At 43.3% G+C, this 15,897-nt stretch overlaps 1 long non-coding RNA gene across 1 annotated transcript in view; it reads right to left on the bottom strand.

Moving 5' to 3' along the window:
* Nucleotides 1–14,992: 14,992 nt before the first annotated feature.
* The window catches only part of LOC140718729 (uncharacterized), a 110,305-nt gene continuing 109,400 nt past the window's right edge, over nt 14,993–15,897 (bottom strand). Inside the window, exon 3 of the long non-coding RNA XR_012096767.1 lies at nt 14,993–15,145. This is a non-coding gene — a long non-coding RNA (uncharacterized lncRNA). The remainder of the gene's footprint in view (nt 15,146–15,897) is intronic.

Genomic DNA, 15,897 nt, shown 5'->3' with positions numbered 1-15,897 from the left:
TCGACGCCGGGGATCGAAGGATAACGACGTGGAAGAGAATTTAAATCGCCTTAAAAAGTCTCTCCTTTTAAATGGACTGTGAGCATTTTGAACTTTCGGCATATCGCTTTAAACAACTGTTTTTGCTGCATCGCTTTAAGAACTGTGAAGCTGCCGCACAGCAGCTGATTTCCGGTTACGTTAGTGTTTGTTTACTTTTGGGGGGTTTGTTTTCAGTGTTTAATAAACGTGTTATTTGTTATAAAAACCCTTGCCTAACTCACATATATTTATTGTTGCCTGAATACGTAACAACATGAACTGGAACGCAGTCTTCATGGACCGGACCATGACAATAGCTGAGATAAAAGATCAACTGTGATCTTGTTTAGTGGAGGACAACCACTCTCTTAGCGCCCACATACTTGGTTGTGAAACACTGAATGACAAACCCCTTTTCATATATATATCTAACTTCGTCATTGTTTTGGTCAATATCTACAAACAGGTTGAGAATGGTTAGATTATCAGACATGATGTATTAGATGGAATTGTAGCTTTGCTTTGAGAGGTGTGGAATATGATTGGAAAGACTTAAGGATTGATTTGCTGAAAAGATGTGTCCAGATTTGAGACGGACAACACTTTAAAAGGTAAAAGAAGCTGGAGTTGGAGTAGTTCTCTGCACACGTGTGCTCAGCAGCTCAAATGGGTCATTATTGAAGCTTTATCTAGTAGCAGCAAGTCATACAGCTGAAATGCCAAGCAACTGACTAAGCTATAATGTTAAAAACATGATGTAGAACCAACTGATATGCCAACATTTTGTATTATCATTCTGTTAGAGCATTCCCAAATATTGTAAACATTTGAGATATTTAATTGGATTTACCCTTAAAAACAATTTAATAAGGGTTTGAGCAACAGATCAAATGCTTGAGGAACTTAACAAATTAGGCACCATCTATGGAGGGAAATAAACTGTCAATATTTCAGGCCAAGAAACTTCATCAGGACTTGCTAAGTCCCTCCAGCTCTTTGTGTGTGTTGCTCAAGGTTTCCAGCATCTGCAGAATCTCTTGTGTTAATAGAGGCTTGCTTTTTTCAACAGAAAGGAAATAGTTTCTGGATCTGAGGAGAGGGTTTTAAATCACAAATAAATTTAGGATTTATAGGCAAACCACAGAGTGCTAAGCTACAAAGAGGAGAAAGTTGGCAGACGCTGGAAATCCGAGCAACACACACAAAATGCTGGAGGAGTTCAGCAGGCCAGGGAGCATCTTTGGAGGCTTTTCATTCCAGGACTAATGAGATGCCCTCTTTCTTCAAAGAAAAGCACTTTCCTTCCTTTACCATCAAAGCTGCCCTCAGCCACATCTCTTCCATTTCACATCCATCTGCCTTCACCCCATCTTCCTGCCACCCCACCAGGGATAGGTTTCCGATTGTCCTCAGCTGCCACCCCAGTAGCCTCTACATCCAGGACATATTCTCCAGAACTTCCGCCATCTCTAACAGAATCCCTCCCCTGCCACATTCCACTTTCTTCAAGGATCACTCTCTACGCAACTCCCTTGTCCGTTATCCCACTGACTGATCTCCCTCCTGGTACATATTGTTGCAAGTGAAACAAGTGCCACACCTGCCCTTTCCCCTCCTCCCCCACTACTACTCAGGACCCCAAACAGTCCTTCCAGGTGAGTTGACCCTTCCTCTGTGAGTCTGTTGGGGGTCATATACTGTGTCCAGTACTCCTGGTGTGGCCTCCTGTATGTCAGTGAGCCCGACATAGATTGGGAGACCGCTTCATTGAACCTGCATCAGAAGAAATCAGGATCTCCCAGTGGCCACCCATTTGAATTCTGCTTCTCATTCCCATTCCGTCATGTCAGTCCATGGTCTCCTCTACTGCCCCAATGAGGCCACACTCAGGTTGGAGGAGCAACACCTTATATTCCGTCTGGGTAGCTCCAACCTGATGCACAAACATCGATTTTTGAACTTCCAGTAATGCCCCCTCACCTCTCCTTCACCATTCTCCATTCCTGTTTCCCTTTCTCAACGTATCTCAACTTCCCATCACTTCCCTTTCTCCCCTGGTGTTCTACCCTCTTCTATCAGATTCCCCCTTTTCCAGCCCTTTCTCTCTTTCACCATCAACTCCCAGCTCTTTACTCACCCCTCCCCCTCTCCCGGTTTCACCGATCACCTACCACCTTTCTCCCCTTCCCCACCCTCTTATTCTAACTTCTCACCTCTTTTTCCAGTCCTGATGAAGGGCCTCAGCTTGAAACATTGACTGTTTACTCTTTTCTGTAGATGTTGCCTGGCCTGCTGAGTTCCTCCAGCATTTTGCATATATTGCCTCAGTGTGAAGTTAGCTGATTTTCTTTTTCCTTAATAACTTTCAACCTGTGGAATTGCTCACCACATGTTATCTGCCAGACTGTAGATGTGTTACATGAAAATAAAACTATTGAAAATAGGAGGTATTAAAATGAAAATTGTAGTGAACTGATTGGATCGTTTGATAGAATGGAAAATAAAATAGACATTACACAAGAAGCCATACTGTCCATTCACTTCACAGACCAGGGTATCTCTGTGTTTTAGAGACAATGTGCTTATGTGTGAAGATGTAACAGCCAATTTGATCACCGACCTTGAATGAGTGTAGGATCAAATATTCTGTTTCACAAAATAATGTTAGTTTATGATACCAATCCTTCCTCAAGTCAAGCAGTTTAGATAAAGGGTCTTGACCTGAAATGTCGACTGTCCATTTCCCCTCCACAATGCTGCCTGACCTGCTGAGCTCCTCCAAGTAAAACTGTACAGACTTCTGGATCTTGTAGCATCTTATATTTAAGAATATTATAGAGTTCCAGCTCTCCGCAGCCAATAAGGTTGGTTTGTTTATCCATTTATTGATTGAGATTCAGTGTGGAATGGGCCCTTCCAGCCCTTCAAGCTGTGCTGCCCAGCAATCCCCCGATTTAACCCGCCTAACTACGGGACAACTTGTCATGACCAGTTAACCTACTAGCCAGTACGTCTTAGGACAGCGTGAGGAAGCCGGAGCACCTGGAGAAAACCCAGGTTGATGCAACCCAGGTAGAGGCTGATGCAACAGGAACATGTAAGAGACACATAGGTAGGCATCCAGTTGTAAGAACAATGATGGGTTGTGTACTGTGTCGGAGGGAAGGGTTAGATTGCTGATCAACACAACACTGTGGGATGAAGGGTCTGTACTGTGCTATGCTGTTCTGTATTCTTTTAATCACGCAGAATTAAAATAGGCCAATTCTGCTTCGGTATAAATATAATGGCAATAAGCTGATGCATTTCACTTGGGTACGCGTTAATTGTATAAACCATACTATCATTTTCTGAATAAGCCCTGCAACTCTACTCATTCCCAAAGGCTACATGATGCATATCCTTTACTGCTGTGTAACAGTTTCAGAAGCAAATTAACAATATATCTCTAGAAGCAGTGATAAGAACTAATGATTATGACTAATTTAAATATGTGGCTTTTGACAACAGCCTCACCAAGCATTAAATAATCTGACTTTGGAAAGGCTGATAATCTTAAAATCTTTGTTTTATAACCATGGTGTTACTGAGTTAATCTCTTATTATTCAGTGTATATTGGTGTTACTGGCAAAGCTATCTCTTACTTTCCATTTCTAAATTGATAATGAGTCAGCTTCTTGAATCATTGCAAATCTTCTTGGGAAGCCACTCCCAAAATGGTGTTAGAAGAAGAATTTTGACACTGTGGCAGTGATGTAATAGTAATTACTTATTAATTAGCAATAAATAATTACTTATTACTAAAATCAAGATGGTGCTGGTAATCCATGGCGACGTTCTGCAGGCTCTGTACAATACTTCTAAATATGCCTCTTTTGAATTACACTCAATCAAGAACAATGTAATTTTAAATCGACTTAATGACCTACAGATTTCACAATATTATAAAGGATTCAGTGGTCATAACTCTCAGGCAAGCAGATACATCACCTTTAAGTAGATGGCTCATCACCATAGCAGGAGGGGGGACTCTAAGCCAGACTAAAACACGGAGGAATGAGACCCCCTCTACCCAGCATCTTGGTAGCAAATGTGCTGTCGCTGGAGAACAAAATTGAGGACCTAAGGGCAAGATTGCTGTATCAGAGGGAAATGAAAGTTACAGTGACCCGAAGACTTCTCGATTCACAGGATGAACCAAGCTGCTGACTCCAAAAAGGCAAAAGGTGAAGGTGTGTGTTTCATGATAAACTCTTGGTGGTTTTGTCAAACTTGTGCTTCCCTGACCTTGAACTCCTAACAGTTAAATGCTGTCTGTTCTATTTACCTAGGGAGTTCTCCTCCATAACTCTGACCACAGTTTACATACCTCCTGCAGCTTGCGATACTGCATAATGCCGTCTGCGAACAAGAAACAGCCCATCCCAATGCATTTCAAGTCAGAGTCGGAGACTTCAAACAGGCTTATTTGAAGAAAGCTTTGCCCAATTGCATCAGCATATAGTCTGTAGCACTGGAGGTCCCAACACATTAGACCACTGTTGTACTAAGATAATGAATGAATACCATTCCATGCCCAGACAGCATTCTGGTAAATCTGATCACTTGGCCACTCATCTCCTACAGGCAGAGGCTAAAGAGCAAGGCATCCGAGATAAGGCAACGAAGAGGTGGTTGCAGGAGGCAGAGGAGCATCTAAGGGACTGCTTTAGTTGGTGGACTGGGTCTGGTTCAAGAACTCCTCAATGGATCTGAATGAATACACCATGGTTGTCATAGACTTTATTTAAAACAGGTGAGTGTGTCCCCACAAAATCATTCAGAGTCTTCCCCAACCAGAAGCCCTGGATGAACCATGAGATCCACAATCTGCTGAAAGCAAGATCAGAGGCAATCAAGTCTGGTGACCAAGAAAGATACAAGAGGTCCAGGTATGACCTCCGAAAAGTCATTTCACAGGCCAAGTGGAAATTCCAAACTAAACTTGAATCAACGAAAGATGCTCAACAGCTGTGGCAGGGCTTGAAGTCTATCACCTCTTGTAAAGTTAAATCAAGCGACATAGGTGAAAACAGGGCTTCACTTCCAGATGAGCTCAATGCTTTCTATGTTCACTTTGACCATCAAAACATGGAGAAGTCTTCATGAACTCTAGATGATCGTGTGATGTCAGACTCTGAGGCCGACATGCATACAAGCCTTCAGGAGGGTGAGCCCCTGAAATGAACCCAGCCCAGACAGGGAACCTGGCTGAGTGCTAAAGACCTGTGCTGATCAACTGGCTGGAGTGTTCACTGATACCTTTAACTTCTCACTCTATTTGCAGCAGGCTTCAACTATACCAGTGCCCAAAAAGAACCTAATGACCTGCCTCAATGACTATCAATGAGTAGCACTTGCATCCACAGTGATGAAGTGTTTTGAGAGGTTAGTGATGAAACATATCAACTCCTTCCTGAGAGGTGACTTGGATCTGCTACACTTTGCCTACTGGAGCAACAGGCCCACAGCAGATGCCATCTCATTAGCTCTTCACTCAACTCTGGAATATCTGGATAATGAAGATGCATACATCAGGATGCTCTTTATTGATTACAGCTCGGCATTCAATACCGTCATCCCTCAAAACTAAGCAATAAGCTTCAAGCCCTTGGCCTCAGTACCTCCTTGTGCAACTGGATTATTGATTTCCTCACTTACGGACTCAGTCAGTTTGGATTAGCGATAACATCTCCTCCACAATTTCCATCAGTACAGGTACACCACAAGGCTGTGTGTTTGGCCCCTGCTCTACTCACTTTACACTTATGGCTCTGTGGCTAAGCACAGCTTGATGCCATATACAAGTCTGCTGATGATACCACTGTTGTAGGCCAAATCAAAGGAGGTAATGGATCAGCATCTAGGAGAGAGATTGAAAATCTGACTGAGTGGTGCCATAACAACAATCTCTTACTCAACATCAACAAGGCTAAGGAGCTGATTATTGACCTCAAGAGGAGGAAACCAGAGGTCAATGAGTAGTCCTCATTGGAGAATCGGAGATGGAGAGGGTCAGCAACTTTAAATTCCTCAGTGTTATCATTTTGGAGGATCTTTACTGAGCCCAGCACATAAGGGCATTTATGGAGAAAGCACTGCAGCTCCTCTACTTCCTTAGAAGTTTGAGGAGATTCAGCATGACATCTAAAACTTTGACAAACTTCTATAGATGTGTAGTGACAAGTATATAGATTGGCTGCATCACAGCCTGGTAAGGAAACTCCCATGCCCTTGAATGGAAAGTTTTACAAATGTAATGGATGCGGCCCAACCATCACTAGCAAAGCCCACCCCACCAATCAGCCCATCTATATGAAGCGTTCATGCAGGAAAGCAGCATCCATCATCAGGGAGCCTCATCATCCAGGCCATGCTCTCTTCTTGCTGCTGCCACCAGGAAGAAGGTACAGGAGCCTCAGGACTCACACGAACAGGTTCAGGAAGTTATTACCCCTCAACCATCAGGCTTTGAACCAAAGGGGATGCCTTCACTCAACTTCACTTTCCCCATCATTGAAACGTTCCCACAATCTACAGACTCACTTTCACGGAAGCGACATCTCATGTTTTCAATATTTATTGATTATTATTATTATTTCTTTTCTTTCGTATTTGCACAGTTTGTTGTCTTTTGTACATTGGCTGAATGCCCAAGATGTTACAGTCTTTGATTAATTCTATTGTTCTGGTAAGGATTTATTGAGTATGCCTGCAAGAAAATGAATCTCAGTGTTGTATATGGTGATACCTGTGTCATGCCCTGGTTCACATCTTCACTGTTATGCTGTGGGAGCGGTCGGTTCTGCTTTCAGCCTGTTTGGGTTATTGTTGAAGATAAGGGATGATGTGGAATGTGTGCCACCCAATTAGCGGGAGATTTCCTTGGTGAGGGACAATAACGTTGGTCTTGGTTTTTTGTTCAGCAGGAGATGAAGAGAGAAGACGCTGGGGAGATTGGGTCATAACATACAATCCAGTAGGAGACCAGTTTGTTCGAGATGGATTACGAGTGACGTTCGGAAGGTGGTGTGTGCTTTCACGTTGACCGAGGGCCCAGTGTGTGAGTACAGAGAAGTTCAAGATGAGCTCCAACTTGTGCACGTTTGACTGTTCGATTAGAATGGGCCCTTTTCTTTTTATTATTCTCTACTAACCTTTAGTTAAATTAAAATTCATAAATATAATTCCTTTAATTGTATGCAGTGTACTGTCTGTTATTTTGTGGCATTAATTTGTAACAGGATAGCAAATTACCCAGCATCCACACAGACAGGGATGTGGGGTGGTAAAGTGCTTCAAACTCACAATTTTGGCAGGGCCAGAGGTTGGCTTCTCTAGATTTACACAGACAAGGAAACCAGGGGGTTTCATATATTTACTTTGATAATAAATTTACTTTAAACTTTGAACTTTATGTGTTTCCAAGTCAAGCTACTTGGAGACTTAAATGGAAATCAGCACTTTGCAGTAAACTTATCCCTGTTCCTTCTGTTCCCATATTATCCAGCTGTCAGGGTGACCCCTCATCACTCTCCCATACACTTCAGACAACCTCTTAACACTGCCCAATCAAATCCACCATGCTGGTGGATTCCAGACCTTCCCGACAGTCACTGACTTGAATGACCCATTTTAACCTCAGATAAGGCAGCACCAACCTTGCCTTTCCTGGCCTGCAAACATCCAGTGACTGCAGGGAAAGCCCTTGCTTTTAACTCTTTATGTCCTACAATCTCCCGGGCAGCAAGAGCCGGTGATTGAGAGAAAAAGAAGGGTGGTAGAGAAAGTGATAAGGGGCAGGGTTGATGAGAGAAGGAAGGGATGACAGATAAGGAAAGAGATCTGGAGAAAGATTCATTTTGATCTTCTTTACACTTGTGTACTGAAGAATAACAATAAACTATATTGAACCTTGAATTTTGGGAAGATAAGGGGAAGGGGCGTGAGGGGCTAGAGGAGAGACAGAAAGAGGAATGAGGAATGGAGAGATGATGGGAAAGGAAAGGATGGGAATAGGAAGGGATTAAAAAATGGAAAGAAGAGAACAGAGAGATGATAAGAAATAAAGAAAAACAGGAAGACAAGGGAGGAATAGAGGAAGAATAGGAAGGCGATAGAAATTTGGAGTGGGAGAGAGACGTTTGCAGGTGAGGAAGAGGGAAGGATGGGGGTGAAGTGAAAGAAAAGGGGACAGAGATACAGAGCCAGAGGCAAGGAATGGGACAGATATTAATAAAAAGGTCACAAACAAGAGAAAATCTGCAGATGCTGGAAATCCAAGCAACACACACACAAAATGCTGCAGGAACTCAGCAGACTAGGCAGGATTTATGAAAAAGAGTACAGTCGATGTGTCGGGCCAAAACCCTTCAGCAGGACTGGAGAAAACCTGCTGAAGGGTTTTGGCCAAAAACGGTTGCTGTACTCTTTTTCATTGATACTGCCTGGCCTGCTGAGTTCTTCCAGCACTTTGTGTGTGTTGCATTAATATAAAGGTGCTGCTTGAAACAAGATAATTATCAGATTTCCCAAGGACATAAAGCACCAACAAAGTTATTGATTTTATCTCAACCTGATTTGCAACTTTAAAAGCTGCTTAACAGACATTTATCAAAGTAGGAAAGGAATATGATAAGTTTTAATCTGCAATTTGAGAAGGATAAGGGCAGCTCAGAGGTGTCAGTGTTGCAGTTGAACAGGGGAAACTATGGAGCCATGAGGGAGGAGCTGGCCAAAGTTGACTGGACGGATAGCCTAGCAGAAAAGACAGTGGAACAGCAATGGCAGGTATTCTTGGGAATAATGCACAAGGTGCAAAATCAGTTCATCCCCCAGAGAAGGAAGGATTCAAAGGGGGGAAAGGGGCCACAGTGGTTGACAAAGGAAATCAGAGATTGCATAGCATTAAAAAAAAGGAAGTATGACAGAGCTAAGGTGAATGGGAGGACAGATGATTGGGAAGTTTTTAAGGAACAACAGAACTTAACTAAAAAGACAATACGGGGAGAAAAAATGAGGTACGAACGCAAGCTAGCCAGGAATATAAAGGAGGATACCAAAAGCTTTTTTAGGTATGTGAAGAGAAAGAAGATAGTTAAGAACAATGTTGGGTCCTTGAAGAATGAATTGGGTGAAATTGTTATGGGAAACAGAGAAATGGCAGAAGAATTTAATAAGTACTTTAGATCTGTCTTCACTAAGGAAGACACAAGCTATCTCCCAGATGTATGGATGGGCCAAGGACATAGGGTAACAGAAGAAATGAAACAGATTGACATTAGGAAGGAAACGGTGATGAGTAGACTGATGGGACTGAAGGCTGACAAATCCCCAAGTCCAGATGGTCTGCATCCTAGAGTACTAAAGGAGGTGGCCCTGGAAATTGCGGATGCATTGGTAATCATTTTCCAATGTTCCTTAGATTCAGGATCAGTTCCTGAGGATTGGAGAATGGCTAAAGTTATCCCACTTTTTAAGAAAGGAGGGAGGGAGAAAACAGAGAACTATCGACCTGTCAGCCTGACATCGGTGGTGGGGAAGATGCTAGAGTCCGTTATTAAGGATGAAATAGTGGCATATCTAGATAGCAGTGATAGGATTGGGCTGAGCCAGCATGGATTTATCAAGGGTAAACCATGCTTGACTAATCTGTTGGAGTTTTTCGAGGATGTAACCAGGAAGTTAGACGGGAGAGATCCAGTGGATGTAGTGTACCTCGATTTTCAGAAGGCATTTGATAAGGTCCCACATAGGAGATTGGTGGGTAAAATCAAAGTTCAGGGCATCGGGGGGAAGACATTGACATGGATAGAAAACTGGTTGGCAGATAGAAAGCAAAGGGTAGCGGTGAATGGGTGTTTCTCGGAATGGCAGGTGGTGACTAGTGGGGTGCCACAGGGCTCGGTATTGGGACCACAGCTGTTTACAATTTACGTCAACGATTTAGATGAAGCCATTGAGAATAACATCAGCAAATTTGCTGATGATACTAAGCTGGGTGGCAGTGTGACATGTGATGATGATGTTAGGAGAATTCAGGGTGACTTGGATAGGCTGGGTGAGTGGGCAGATACTTGGCAGATGACGTTTAACGTGAATAAGTGTGAGGTTATCCACTTTGGGAGTAAGACCAGGAAGGCAGATTATTATCTGAATGGTGTAGAGTTAAGTAAGGGAGAAATGCAAAGAGATCTAGGAGTCCTTGTTCATCAGTCACTGAAGGTGAATGAGCAAGTGCAGCAGGCAGTGAAGAAGGCTAATGGAATGTTGGCCTTTATTACAAAGGGAATTGAGTACAAGAGCAAGGAAATCCTCTTGCATTTGTACAGAGCCCTGGTGAGACCACACCTGGAGTATTGTGTACAGTTTTGGTCTCCAGGGTTAAGGAAGGACATCCTGGCTGTAAAGGAAGTGCAGCGTAGATTCACGAGGTTAATTCCTGGGATGTCAGGACTGTCTTACGCAGAGAGGTTAGAGAGACTGGGCTTGTACACGCTGGAATTAAGGAGATTGAGAGGGGATCTGATTGAAACATATAAGATTATTAAGGGATTGGAGAAGATAGAGGCAGGAAATATGTTCCAGATGCTGGGAGAGTCCAGTACCAGAGGGCATGGTTTGAGAATAAGGGGTAGGTCATTTAGGACAGAGTTAAGGAAAAACTTCTTCTCCCAGAGAGTTGTGGGGGTCTGGAATGCACTGCCTCGGAAGGTAGTGGAGGCCAATTCTCTGGATGCTTTCAAGAAGGAGCTAGACAGGTATCTTATGACTAGGGGAATCAAGGGATATGGGGACAAGGCAGGAACCGGGTATTGATAGTAGATGATCAGCCATGATCTCAAAATGGTGGTGCAGGCTCGAAGGGTTGAATGGTCTACTTCTGCACCTATTGTCTATTGTCTATAATAATTGACAGAATATTAATCTGTGTTGCATCACCATCAGCTATCAGATATAAAACAATTTTTTAAATAGATGAATGGAATTATGCATAGCAACGAAGGCAGGCCCAACCATCACATCACCATGGACAGGTAGAACCTCACCAGGTAGTGATAATTAGTGAGACTGAGGCTCTATGCACAATTTGATGCAGTCACACTCAAAAGTGGCCATCAAGGCACTGGCTACGTTTACTCCCCACCCTAAGATCTCAGATCTCCAGATAAAAAGGAAGGTGGGTTGAAAGGTCGCCATCTTAGACAAATGGGCTGCAATAGTCAGATAGGTGAGGATAGATGTTAGTTCCCTCACCACTGCTGCAGTCCCAGTCTGGCATATATGTCCTCGACAGTTCAGCTGGTTTGGTCAGTCGTGCTAGTACTGATCCATTTTTGGTGAAGGACTTTGAATTTCCACACCATGATTACATTCTCTGCCCACGTTATTATATTTCCAATTCCAGATTTACTCATGGGATTTCTCTTCTCTAATTAGAATTAAAACACACCCATCAGATTTCTTTCACTTTACTCTGACAGTGAAAGCTAGCTGTTGCTTCTGTTCAGATGTGTTATTGCTGGCCTCGCCTCCAGCCCTCTGACTCCCAACACAGGAGCCCCTCAGGGCTGTGTATTAAGTCCCCTCCTTTACTCCCTGCATACCCATGACTGTGTCACCACCCACAGTTCTAATCTGCTAATTAAATTTTCTGACAGCATGACGTTGATTGGCCTAATCTCAAACATAAAATGAGGTGGCCTACAGGGAAGAAGTCATCTCCCTGACACAGTGGTGTCAAAAAGCAACCTCTCCCTCAATGTTGCAAAAACAAAGGATCTGGTTGTGGATTACAGGAGGAATGGAGACGGGCTAACCTCTATTGATATCAGTGGATCTGGGGTTGAGAGGGTCAACAGCTTTAAGTTCCTCGGCATCCACATCTCTGAGGACCACATGTGGTCAGTACACACCGGCAGTGTGGTGAAAAAGGCACAACACCACTTCTTTCAACTCAGATGGGTGAGGAAGTTTGGTATGGGGCCCCAAATCCTAAGAACTTTCTACAGGAGAACAATTGAGAGCATCCTGACTGGCTGCATTACTGCCAGGTGTGGGAACTGTACCTCCCTTAATCACAGGATTCTGTAGAGAGTGGTGAGGACAGCCCAGCGCATCTGTAGTTGTGAACTTCCCATGATTCAAGACATTTACAAAGACAGGTGTGTAAAAAGGGCCCGTAGGATCATTGTGGACCCAAGTCACCCTAACCACAATCTATTTCAGCTGCTGCCATCTGGTAAATGGTACCGCAGCATAAAAGCCAGAATCAACAGGCTCTGGGACAGCTTCTTCCACCAGGCCATCAGACTGATTAACTCACGCTGATTTGAGTGTATTTCTATGTTACATTGACTGCTCTATTTATTATTAATTATTATAAATAACTATGATTTCACATTGCACATTTAGACGGAGACATAGCATAAAGATTTTTGCTCATCATGTTTGCGAAGGAAGTAAGATAGTCAATTCAATTCAATAAAGCTTTTTCTTGCCTGCAGGATATATTTCAAATTAAATCAATATTTTATTGAGAAGGTTCCAACCATCAAAAAAACTTTTATATGTAAAATGTACCAAAATGCCAAAATATGGACATCATTTATAGACCAGTGAGTGGAAATTATAGACCAGTGAGTCTTACCTCAGTGGCTGGTAAGTTGATGGAGAAGATCCTGAGAGGCAGGATTTATGAACATCTGAAGAGGTATAATATGATTAGGAATAGTCAGCATGGCTTTATCAAGAACAGGTCGTGCCTTATAAGCCTGATAATTTTTGAGGATGTGACTAAACACGTTGATGAAGGAAGAGCAGTAGAAGTAGTGTATATGGATTTCAGCAAGGTGTTTGATAAGCCCATGCAGGGCTTATTGAGAAAGTAAGGAGGCATGGGATCCAAGGGGACATTGCTTTATGGATCCAGAATTGGCTTGCCCATAGAAGGCAAAGAGTGGTTGTAGACGGGTCATATTCTGCATGGAGGTCAGTCACCAGTGGTGTGCCTCAGGGGTCTGTTCTGGGACCCTTATTCTTCATGATTTTTATAAATGACCTGGATGAGGAAGTGGAGGGATGGGTTAGTAAGTTTGCTGATGGCACAAAGGTTGGGGGTGTTGTGGATAGTGTGGAGGGCTGTCAGAGGTTACACTGGGACATTGATAGGATGCAAAACCGGGCTGAGAAATGGCAGATGGAGTTCAACCCAGATGAGTGTGAAGTGGTTCATTTTGGTAGGTCAAATATGATGGCAGAATATAGTATTAATAGGAAGACTCTTGGCAGTGTAGAGGATCAGAGGGATCTTGGGGTCCAAGCTTAAAGCAGCCGCGCAGGTTGACTCAGTGGTTAAGAAGGCGTACAGTGTATTGCCGTTCATCAATCGTGGGATTGAGCTCAAGAGCTGAGAGGTAAAGTTACAGCTATATAGGACCCTGGTCAGACCCCACTTGGAGTACTGTGCTCAGTTCTGGTTGCCTCACTACAGGAAGGATGTGGAAGCCATAGAAAGGGTGCAGAGGAGATTTACAAGGATGTTGCCTGGATTGGGGAGCATGCCTTATGAAAACAGGTTGAGTGAACTCGGCCTTTTCCTCTTGGAGCTGTGGAGGATGAGAAGTGACCTGATAGAGGTGTATAAGAAGATGAGAGGCTTGATCGTGTGGATAGTCAGAGGCTTTTTCCCTGGGCTGAAATGGTTGCCACAAGAGGACACAGGTTTAAGGTGCTGGGGAGTAGGTACAGAGGAGGTGTCAGAGGTAAGTTTTTTTACTCAGAGTGGTGAGTGCGTGGAATGGGCTGCCAGCAACAATGGTGGAGGCAAATACGATAGGGTCTTTTAAGAGACTTTTGGATAGGTACATGGAGCTTAGTATATTAGAGGGCTATGGGTAAGCCTAGTAATTTCTAAGGTAGGGACATGTTGGGCACAACTTTGTGGGCTGAAGGGCTTGTATTGTGCTGTAGGTTTTCTGTGTTTCTATGTTTATCCTATCTAGATATCCCTGGAATTTGGTAGATTAAATAACATAGTGAAAATTAACAAGTGATTATAGAAAGGTATGAAAAAGACTTGAAAGAAGAGGCAAGAGGCAAGAGACAGGAGGATCCAGAGAATACGAGTTCAAGTATTCTGCAGCGGATAGTGAGGTCAGCTGAGAAGATCATTGGGGTTTCTTTTCTCGCCATCACAGACATTTACACTACACGCTGCATCCACAAAGCAAACAGCATTATGAAGGACCCCACGCACCCCTCATACAAACTCTTCTCCCTCCTGCCATTTGGGAAAAGGCACCGAAGCATTCGGACTCTCAGAACCAGACTATGTAACAGTTTCTTCACCCAAGCCATCAGACTCTTCAATACCCAGAGCCTGGACTGACACCAACTTACTGCCCTCTACTGTGCCTATTGTATTGTTTATTAATTATTGTAATGCCTGCACTGTTTTATGCACTTTATGCAGTCCTGCATAGGTCTGTAGTCTAGTGTAGTTTCTTGTGTGTTGTTTTCATGTAGTTCAGTGTAGTTTTTGTATTGTTTCATGTAGCACCATGGTCCTGAAAAACGTTGTCTCGTTTTTACTGTGTACTGTACCAGCAGTTATGGTGGAAATGACAATAAAAAGTGACTTGACTTGAAGTCCCACAATAACAGCCTGATTATCTGTATTTTATTTCTGAAAACATAAACAAGATCATTAAGCTTTGGATGGCAAATTAATTTTCTTTCAAAATGAATCCATCTTTATTTGGCTTGACCTTGGCATAACTTTGGTCCCATTATACACACTGAAAAAAAATTAAGCAAACTTATAAACTATCGCAATTCAAGCAGAGACATCTCCACGAACCCCTCCCTGCCCCACCTTGTCCCCCATTTCTGGGCAATCGGAAAAGAGCAACAGAAGCTGCCCGTGTCGACAATACCCAGGTCTTGAGAATGAATTGGGGAAAAAAGTATTTGCCGGATTAAAGGAGAGAAATATTCCTTCAGTATCACCACAAAAAGAGCCAGTAGCCTCTTGCACTTGGGCAGATCCACTCAACAAGTCAAGAAATTCCAAGTAAAGGAAGTCTGTGAAAAGAGATAATGAATAAACATTAAACTGTACCCACATCAGAGCCTGAGAAGAGAACGAGACGCAAGGCTGACACACCCCTTGGAACACGGCCAGTTCAAGCTCATTCTCCAATTGGCTGTTTCAAGCTTTCAATTGTGTAACTTAAATTTTCAAAAACTCGCTGATGGTTTACTTATACGGTATAAGATTAAATAAAAGCATCCCCTTCCACCTAGGACAGGGCAGCCTGATGACAGATCTGACAGTGTGCTCTTAGTGCATGCTCTGCTTTCATTGATTACATCTGAGCTGATTTAACATTCAGGCCTTTTCTCAGTGCTTTGATGTATTTCTAACAAAGACATGCCATCTGGAAGGGACTTCTGCCAGGGAAAACACAGCTGCCAATTCTCCAGGTTTGAGAAGCCCACTGTGAAGACAGTGGCCACTGGTTGGATAACTCCCTAAAACTGCCACAGGAACTCTGCACTTGATTTCTTGTTGCAGGAAAGAATATCTTGACCAACGTGACCGGCTTGTGAACATCACTACGATGATGCTCTGTTGGGTGCAGGGGTGAGAATGAGAAAGGAAAGCCCAGTCCTCCCCTCTAAACCATAGCAACACATAGCTATCATAGGGAGTGACGCATCAGTGCCAGGAGGTACACAACAGGGCAAATGGCTCAATGGTCCTCCAGGCTTTCTGATCGATTAAATGCCCGACAGAAGTTTCCTTTTGTTTTGCCTTATCCTGCTCTCCCTGC

The sequence above is a fragment of the Hemitrygon akajei genome, chromosome 30, assembly GCF_048418815.1.
Source record: "Hemitrygon akajei chromosome 30, sHemAka1.3, whole genome shotgun sequence".
Lineage (NCBI taxonomy): Eukaryota > Metazoa > Chordata > Chondrichthyes > Myliobatiformes > Dasyatidae > Hemitrygon > Hemitrygon akajei.
The sequence above is the reverse complement of the archived record's forward strand: the minus strand, read 5'-3'. Positions and strand labels throughout refer to the sequence as shown.